General features: G+C 38.8%; 1 long non-coding RNA gene across 1 annotated transcript in view; it reads left to right on the forward strand.

The window, feature by feature from the left end:
• Window positions 1-4,411, forward strand: part of LOC138009476 (uncharacterized) — a 14,029-nt gene extending 9,618 nt beyond the window's left edge. Inside the window, exons 2-3 of the long non-coding RNA XR_011124408.1 lie at window positions 954-1,062; window positions 1,498-4,411. This is a non-coding gene — a long non-coding RNA (uncharacterized lncRNA). The remainder of the gene's footprint in view (window positions 1-953; window positions 1,063-1,497) is intronic.
• Window positions 4,412-9,223: the final 4,812 nt, after the last annotated feature.

Consider the following 9,223-nt stretch of genomic DNA (forward strand, 5'->3'; position numbering starts at 1 on the left):
AATGGTCGATAATGTCCTTCCTCCTGGGTTGTTATAGTTACAGAAAAGCACAGTCTGACAAATAAATCAGAGTTGAACTCGGAAGAAACATTAGACTCTTGCACTACCAGAATTGTAGAACCGCTATTATAGCTCGATTGCTTTGCCGGATTAGGCCTTTATTCACTTGTATAGTTTACTAGATGGAATTTCATTGACTTCAACAAATATTCCAAGTAGTCTGAATAGGTATTAAACATTAAAAAAGGTCTCAAAACCCTGGGCTTAAAAGTACTAAAGATAGAGGCCGTATGTTCCGTGGGCGTCGTTCTAGCGAATGGGGATTGTCAGAGGGGCAACGAGCTAAAATTTATCAATGAAATTCCGACAGGCGACACAAGAATGTTCCGAAATTGCGACATAGCTAGCTATGAAATTCAGACGGAAGACATGGGCACCCCCCCCTAACAGGGCCTCGTTAATGCCTTCTTTTATTAATGTAAATTCTTCAAATTCTGTCTGCTGACCATATGCCATTTAAGCCCCTGGCTTTGGCTGCTCTCATGTACTAGAGTCTGATATGTAACAATAAAGTGGAATGAATGAAAACAAATACCAATGAGCTTTCGTGCAAAAACATGATATCTTCACACATGAAAGGATTACTGTTGCTGTGGTTACATATGAAAATTGGGCCTTTCGATGGCTTTTGTGAAATGATTTAGTATTTCATTGGTGTTTATGTTATAATAAATAAAATATTACATTGCTACTTGGAGAGACGAAATTCCTCTTCTCGTGTTGAAAAATATTTCACTTGTGTTGCTGCACTCACTCGTGAAATATTTTTCAACACTCGAAGAGAAATGTCATATCTCTGTGAAGCCATGTACATTGTAATATCCTCCTATATATTATGTAGTAATATTTGCAGCCACAATGTTTAAGCTGTTATTAAACTTTTGATTTTTTAGATGCCATTTCTCAAACTTTGCCTCCAACAAAAAGAAGAGGAAACAGATGGACAATGGTACATATGAGCAGTACCAGCAGGAGCAGAAAAGAAGGCAAAAAATCAAAAGGGTGAGATTTCACTTGCCTACTGTTTCAAAAAAGTAGACAGTAAAATAATGGTTAATGAGAACCATTTCGTATCATGTCTTTATCCTTTTTGGAGGGCAAGAGGTCAATTCATAATCACTGTTAATACACAATGTAGTAAAAGTAGTTTTACGTAAACCAGCAGCTTGCTTGAGAAGTATTTTATGTTACATTCGGATTCCTTAGAATCAGAAAAGTAGGGCCAGAAAAAAAATCAGTTTCAATGCACAGTATGATCCTTCAGTTTTTCAGTTTTGAGAATGCTTGTTGTACCCTGGTACGTTACTTTAAGCAACACATGTAGTCATGATGGCTTTCACCACTAAGAACAATTATCTCATAAATTTCGTGTGGCTTTGTATTACCTCAGTCTTTATACAGACCAAAGTTTATTGACAAAATTTCTTTGTTCCACAGTAACTGGAGAGGTTTGAAGCTCTGCATTCCTACCTGATTTCATCCAATGAATCGGATGAAGAGCAAGACACACTGGTTACGAGACTCTTGTCTGGAGAGCAGAGGAGTTATCCACTTTCTTTTATGGTTTGGACTTGTGCCGCAAAGAAAGACTGTCAAACCAGCAGAGGAGGCAGTGTGTAAACAGGAGGGTTGGCCCTCCCAGCGACAGAAGACATAATGAAGTCCCAGAGAAACTTTTCTGGGCCATTAAGTTGTAAATTTTTTTTTTCTTAAGTCTGTATTTTTATCAAGGATGATATTAGGGTGCTTTCGATTGGGAAATCCAGATTTAGATCTTAAAATCTGGATCTTTCGGATTTCCAATTTAACACAAAATACAACAGATTTGGTCACGGATTTCACTTGTGGGAAATAGTTGTCAGGAAGGTTTTCAATTAGTGAGATTTGTGACAAAATCTGTTTTCAGATTTTGTGTTCGATTGGAAATCCGAAGATCCAGATTTTAAGATCAAATTCCGGATTTTCCAATCGAACGCACCCTCAGTCATCACTGTGACAGTAATCAAACTAGGCTGCACCTATGAGTTCACAGCAAATTGAATTAATGGCGGTGTGTTGTGTTTACTACCTGGTACTGTATAGAAATTATACAATCCCACATAGAGACTAATATGTTTAGGCATCTTGGTACATTACAATTGTATTGAGTTACACTGTTCTGTGCCTTTTTGTTCTTTTGTCGTGCAGTTCACACATTCAAAACATTTGGCTATGACATCCTTTTTCACTTTTTTTACTTTCATGATAGAAATGATAAAATGTATATGCAGGGTATGGTATTTGTACCAGTGACAGGAAAACATCTCCATATAGTTTGTTACTTAATATCTTAAGCTAGCTTGCACCACAGAGCGTAGTAATGAGTATAAATTAAATAGAGCATACTATTGAATTAAAGGCTGCTAATTTAAAGAAAAGTGACTTACAGTTATAACAATACAAATATAACCTTTACATATACAGGATAAAAATATTCAAAGCTAACAAGCTATAGGAAATGGAGTTTTGAAAGCATTTGGGGGCAAAACTAGGAGCTACTGTTGTTTGTATGCCTCTACATAACAATGACAGTGTTTTTCATCGTCGCTATCCCTGTCTTGGACTGTTGCTAAGAGAACGCTGATCCATCGCAAGCATTTTATTTAAATAATTTATTAAGAACATAAAACTCCCTGGGGTAGAAAAACTATATAGGGTCAAGCACAATTCGCATTGTTACAGAGGAGAAAGTTCTTAGCGTTGAAACTATTCATGTCTGCACTAACAGCCAAACAATTTTCTGGAAAAGGCAGGTTTTGGAATAGTTGTTCCCTTGACAGACAATAAATGCATTTTTGTCTTTTTCCAACTACCTTAACTTCTCCTCTTAATTGTTAACGAGCTTTGTTGGTGCAAATCGTTTTTTCATGCGAATCAAAACCTGTTTACGTTCCTTTTATATGAGGAGAAATACAACTAGGCTCAAATTTTATTAACACCTTATTCAATGCCTCGTTTTTCAGGAAACTGTATTGAGTTTAACTGACTCTTGAGGGCAAAAAAAGTTGTCTCATTTTCTCCGTTGTGCGTTACGTATTTTGCTGCAATTGCTAACAAAATTCTTTAGCGGCCAATGGTGCAATTACTGATTTCACAAGTTTTAGGGTTCGCTGAAACCACCGCGGGGGTGTAGTACAACGTGAAAAAAATGACGCTAAAATCAAGCTCACTTTAGTACTTAAGTCAATTTTTTTTTTTTCCAGGCTGAGAGGCCCATTTGACGTTAATTCGCATAAAGATGGTGTGATGTCAAAAATCGTTGAACCATTTTTGGAGTGTGTAACACCGCTATATTTCTCCAATCACATACCTCGTGCTCGTTCAACAAGTATTTAACACTTACGAGAAAATATATAGCTCTCCCTTTCTATAAAAGGCTTATTTCAGAAGGTTTTCAATACCATACTGTACTCTACTGTAGTGTACTTTTACGATCTTGAGAAATTCTACAAAATTAGCGCATAACCGTTTTTGGTGTTTCTTTTCTAACTTAAAGAGGAATATCACTCATCTAATAACTAAATGAGCAAACACTTGTGCTGTGGGAAGCAATTACGTGACCGCTAACGTTACCTTTGTTTGAAGTGATCTATTCTGTGTAATGTATTCAGAGCCACCTTAATTATGTGAATCCGCTAGATGGATTTTTTTTAGACTTTGCCTAAAGTTTCATCGTGGCCTTCTAATCACTTTTCAGCAACACAAAAAGGGAGTCACCAAGTTCGTTTTTGAAATATGAGCATCTAAATCCAAAGTATAGGGTGTTTTTGCTGGGTTTTCCCGTTTCCAAGATAACTTATTACATTGCAATAATGGTCACATCTTGTTTGGAAATAATCGGTGTTTCATATGGTACCTTAACATTGCTGTTAATTGATAGATCTAAATAGAGTGTCTTCTAAGTGTTGAAACCCGTTCGAGCCTCCTTAAACGAAACGCAATAGTAATGACAGTGGAACGCATGCGAAGATATAAAAAGAACATTGATAAATAAGGAAATACTCTTATATTTTTTTAACCAGAACTCTCGGATTCTTATCCACTGATTCTTTGGCCTTAATTTTACCAATTTTAAAATGTGCTAAACGTTATTGAACTATGGCAGACTTCAACAATTAGTAATTCTTAGTTAAACACATACTATCCAGAGGTTTGTTGAGGCTTAGCCAATTTTAATTTTGTTTTAAAGATATTTCAAGTCCTAAAGTTGTTTTCATCCCGTACAATGTTTACAACAAGTGGTATTTAAGATAATTGTCCAATGCTTTATGACTCTGAATTGTATACATAATAGGGTTAAGTAACCGATAGCTTCTATAGTCCTGCTTCGAATAAAAACATTCGTTTGAAAATAAAGTTTACCTAAACAACTGAAGAAATTATCTCAAGAACCCCACAACGACCGTAACCGAATGTGCTTTCTGAAAATATCCAAAAGTGTTTCTTTGTTTCTCTTCTTCAGTGAATTTAAAATTGTTACAAATTTAACTTAATATGAACCAACGTGGTCTTAAACTGACTTGTCTGTCTTTCAATGTCAGGAAAGAAAAAATGTAGAAAACAGGAAAGGTGTGGTAAGTTCAAGTTAAAATATTTAAACAAAGCAAAGAATACAACCCCTTCTTAGCTCCCTAAAGGGACCTGAAATTGAAATTCACTGCACGTAAATAACTCCTTGGGAAGAAAAACAAAACACATCAAGACACGCCAAAATAAAATCTTATTGGTACAACCACTATGCAGACTCCTAAAGGCAATATTGAAAGGCTAATAGAGGCCCTGCCGGGGAAGGGGAAGGAGGTCCTGTGTCGCTTGTCGGAATTTTAAAATCTCCCGTGTCGGGCTTTAATCAATACTCGCGTCGCCATCGGAAATTGCAATAAAATTATTTGTCCTTGTCGCAATTTCAGTTCATCGGATTTAGTTGTGGTAGTGCACTGATCACACTGTGTCATCTGGTTGTAAGAGTGCAAGAGTGTCATGGAAGAGTGTCCGTGGTGCCAATAGGCTCGCAGCGCGTGCATAAATCACGAAAATAAACGGGTCTGTTGGAAGCGTGCTTGAGTTTCACCAAATGAGCCACAAAATTCTGGCAAGAATTTGTGACGCAGCTTCTATTTCCGAAACGATGGAATTACTTGGTGATAAATAACCTTGTCTAGGAGAGTGAATTTTTGACTTTGCAGAAACAATGGCCAACCTCAAGAGTTGGGCGATTGTGATCTTTGTCTTGAAATCGCACATTTCTTGTCAAAACTTGATAATACTTCAAAAAAAAAAAAAGAAAAAACTAGCGAAGACAAAAACCCAGTGTTTTGCATTTATTTTGACACAAATGCATCCTTTGTTTGACGAGTTGTTAGTAAACACGCAAGGTAACTTGATCACGGCGGCCGCTGAATTTGATTTCACATTCGATTTTGCGATTTACTTGAGCAGCCAAAAGTACAATAGAAAAATTGAACATGTAGAAAATTTCCCAAAATGTTTTTCGTCGATGGTACCTTTTCATGTAAATGAGTGTTGTCCTACGTACACACGCTGCTTAGGACAACACTCCTTGGCTTGGGCCGAGTCGATTTCTCCTCAAACTCCCACGGTCTGCTCTCATCTTGCCTTGTAGCTCAGTTGGCAGAGCAACGGTAATCTTATCCGGAGGTCGTGGGTTCGATTCCCACCCAGTTCAGAGATTCTTCTCTGTCCTTCAGTGATGCTTAAGAAGTTCCTGATGCTGTGGATCAGCCGATGTTGTTCCATCATATGCACAGTGGTGTTCGGCCTCACTTGAATTCTCTTGAACTTTTTCAATTCGCGGCTCAAAATTTCGCACATTTTGTTGCTGATGGCAAAATATTTTAATCATTATCGCCACTTCCTGAAAACTTCCTTCTGCTCTTCCTAAGAACTGCGTATCAATATTTATTTACATTTGCATCAATATTTGCTTTGAATAAAGCAGGCTAAAAACATCAGTACCCTGCTTGAGTCGCATTTTTGAACGTTAAAATAGAATTTTCGGTGCGATGTTTCTTACTGTTCCCGCTGGACAGGGCTATACTTGAGTGTACGTTTTGTCTTGGAGAGCTGTCAGAGGCTCAGAGCAAACTATAAAACTTGTGGTGAAAAAGAAGTCGTAAGGGAAGTTGAAAATGATCAACATGGCAGCCTCGTTTCTCGATTCCCTACTATCTTCTTCAATCTTTCTGGGTTTATTACTTTACTAGTAACCACATGTCTTCTCAGGGGGCTATTTGGCTAATGATATACGGTACCAAAACAACATCGAGTACTATTAGAGCTGCATATTACGCAAAGACAACTTGAATCTCCTCGAAAACAAAACGCAGCTCAGTTGAAAGTTATGGAATAAAGCACTGTGTTACTGCACTACCACACGTACGTGATGCGTGCCTATTCTTTTCTATATACTAACGTACAGGGCAAGTGTGTTTTATTTTTTGTGATCACGTCACTTTAAAAAAAGTCATGTAACAGCGGGTGATATGGAAATGCCTGCCGCCCCAGATTTGGAAGGCGTTCCACAGTTAACCAGTTTCATGTATCTACCATTCGCGTGGCCAGGGTTCTATCTAGGGTATTTGAGGGGTACAAGCTCCACCCCCCTTTCCCCCCCCCCCCCCTCCCTCAAAAAAAATATATATAAAGCTGTCACATCTCTCTCTCTCTCGTCCTATATCTTATCACAAATGAAGACAGAGAACAGTTTCCTTTAAATCCACCTAAGTATATTTCGATCACATTCAGTGATCTTCTTCAGGGTGACTAACTAGCCGTTAACGTACAGCACTTTTAAACTGTTGAATTGCCAAGGCAACGCGCGCGCATCACAACTGAAATAGCTATTATTTTAAACGCCTAACGGAAAATGCCATAGATCTTATAATCATCTACTGCGCGCGCCTACGCGCGTCTTTCGGTTCTGGGCGTAAAAACCATCATCCTTTCCGGAAAAGATAGATATTTATTCTTTGCGAAAAGACGTTAAGGAATATGTGAGACGGGTAAGTTTGAAAGAGTCTTTTTACACAGATCAGGATGGTGTAGAGGGGTAATTTTCGAGCTTACCAGCTTTTCGAAAACAATCAAGTTGGAGTCCAGGTAAAAACCGGGAACTAGCGATTGAGGCTTAACGTTGAAGCGCTTGAGAGGGGCATTTTAGCTAATGATTTTGGAACGACTTATCAACGCAATCTCACAAGAGAAGAACAACCGGCGCTTCAAGATCTTCGCACCTCTGATGTATTATTATCAAACAAGCCGATAAAGGGTCTGCAGTTGTCGTCATGGATAAAGAAGCTTACCTGCAGTAAGCGATGTGACAATTAGCTGATAAGGAGATATACCGGCCATTGCCGAAGGATCCCACAAGTGACATGATTGACAAGGTCAAACGAAGCACACGAGAAGCGCATCGGAAAGGGAACATTGACGATGCAACGAAGGAATATTTATTAGCCTCAGGAGAGGAGAGGGCCGGGAGGTTTTATTTGTTGCCCAAAATCCATAAGAAGGGCTACCCAGGACGTCCGGTTATATCGGGTTGCAACACGCCTACGGAAAAAAGTTCCAAAAAAGTGGACCACCATTTAAGACCTATAGTTCCGACCATTAATTCTTATATAAAGGATACTAACCATTTTTTGAGAAAACTAAAGAAAATTGACACTTTACCTGAGGAAGCGATATTATGTACAGTCGACGTTGTGGCGTTATATCCTCACATACGACACGATGAGGGGATAGAGGCGGTAAAGGAGGACAATGGGAGGAAACTAGGAGATGTGAAGAATGACTCGGTAGAGTTTACGGAGATAGTTCTTAAAAACAATAATTTTGAATTTAATGAGAGGCATTTTGGCCAGAAACGAGGCACTGCGATAGGAACTCGGATGCTAACATTTTTATGGACAAACTAGAAAAACAGTTGATTTCCCACGCTTTAATAAAACCCCACACTTGGTGGTGGTATATTGATGATATTTTTATGATTTGGACCGAAGGAGAGGAAAGTCTAAATGAATTTATTAATTACCTGAATAGTGCGCATGGAACGATCAAGTTTACATCAAAATGATCCTACCAGGAAGTCGAATTCCTAGATGTTAAAGTCCTGAATGACTCGGGAAAACTGGAGACGGATGTTTACATCAAAGCCCACCGATAGCCATCAGTATCTCCACCGTGTGTCGTGTCATCCAAACTCTTGCAAGAAAGGGATTCCCAATGCACAAGCATTGCGTTTGAGGAGGATTTGTTCCAAGGAGACTTTCTTGAAAAAAGAGTGCGGGATTTGTGTAGTTTTTTAGTAGAAAGGTGATATGAGAAGAATTTCATTCAACAACAAGTTGGTAGAGCGAGACAAACACCCAGGGATGAAGTATTGAGGGATAAACCAAAAAAAGGAAAATACCAGGATTCCTTTCACAGTGACGTACCATCCAGGCCTTCCTAATATCAGGGGCGTGTTGATGAAGGTATACATCCGGTTCTTTACTCCTCGCAGAGATGTCGGGATTAAGGAAGTGCCAATGGTCGCTTTCAGAAGACCGAAATGCCTCTCCGACTATTTGGTCCGAGAAAAGTTTAGGAGTGACGCTAAGGAAGAGATAACAGGAACATCAAGGTGTGGGAGCAATTGGTGCCAAATCTGCAATTCCGCATCAATTACAACTTAAATTGTAATTGTAAAAACGTCGTCTATCTCATTACTTGTAAGGTATGTGGCATTCAGTATGTTGAATCCACTACCACTTCTTTTCGGTTTAGTTTCAATAATCACAGAAGTAGTAGGATCAATGCCCATCTCAAGTTGTCTTCTGGAAATAAGAGCAATGATGATTTTCTTTACCAGCATTTTCATAGCTCGGAACATTTGGAATTAAGTCATTTAAGTATAAAGTTAAACGACAGAGCCAAGGGAGAGAGGGAGTTGCGGAAGAAGGAGGGACAGTGGATGTATAGATTGGTGATTATGAGGATGGAAAGTGAGGGTGAATGGAATTCTGTCAGTGAGCGAGCCAGTCGCTCGCCATTTTAATCTGCCTAACTACTCCAAAAAACACATGGCTATCTGCGACCTTTCCCTACATCTAGGTACGACGGA

Source organism: Montipora foliosa, chromosome 7 (genome assembly GCF_036669935.1).
Source record: "Montipora foliosa isolate CH-2021 chromosome 7, ASM3666993v2, whole genome shotgun sequence".
NCBI classification, from domain to species: Eukaryota; Metazoa; Cnidaria; class Anthozoa; order Scleractinia; family Acroporidae; genus Montipora; species Montipora foliosa.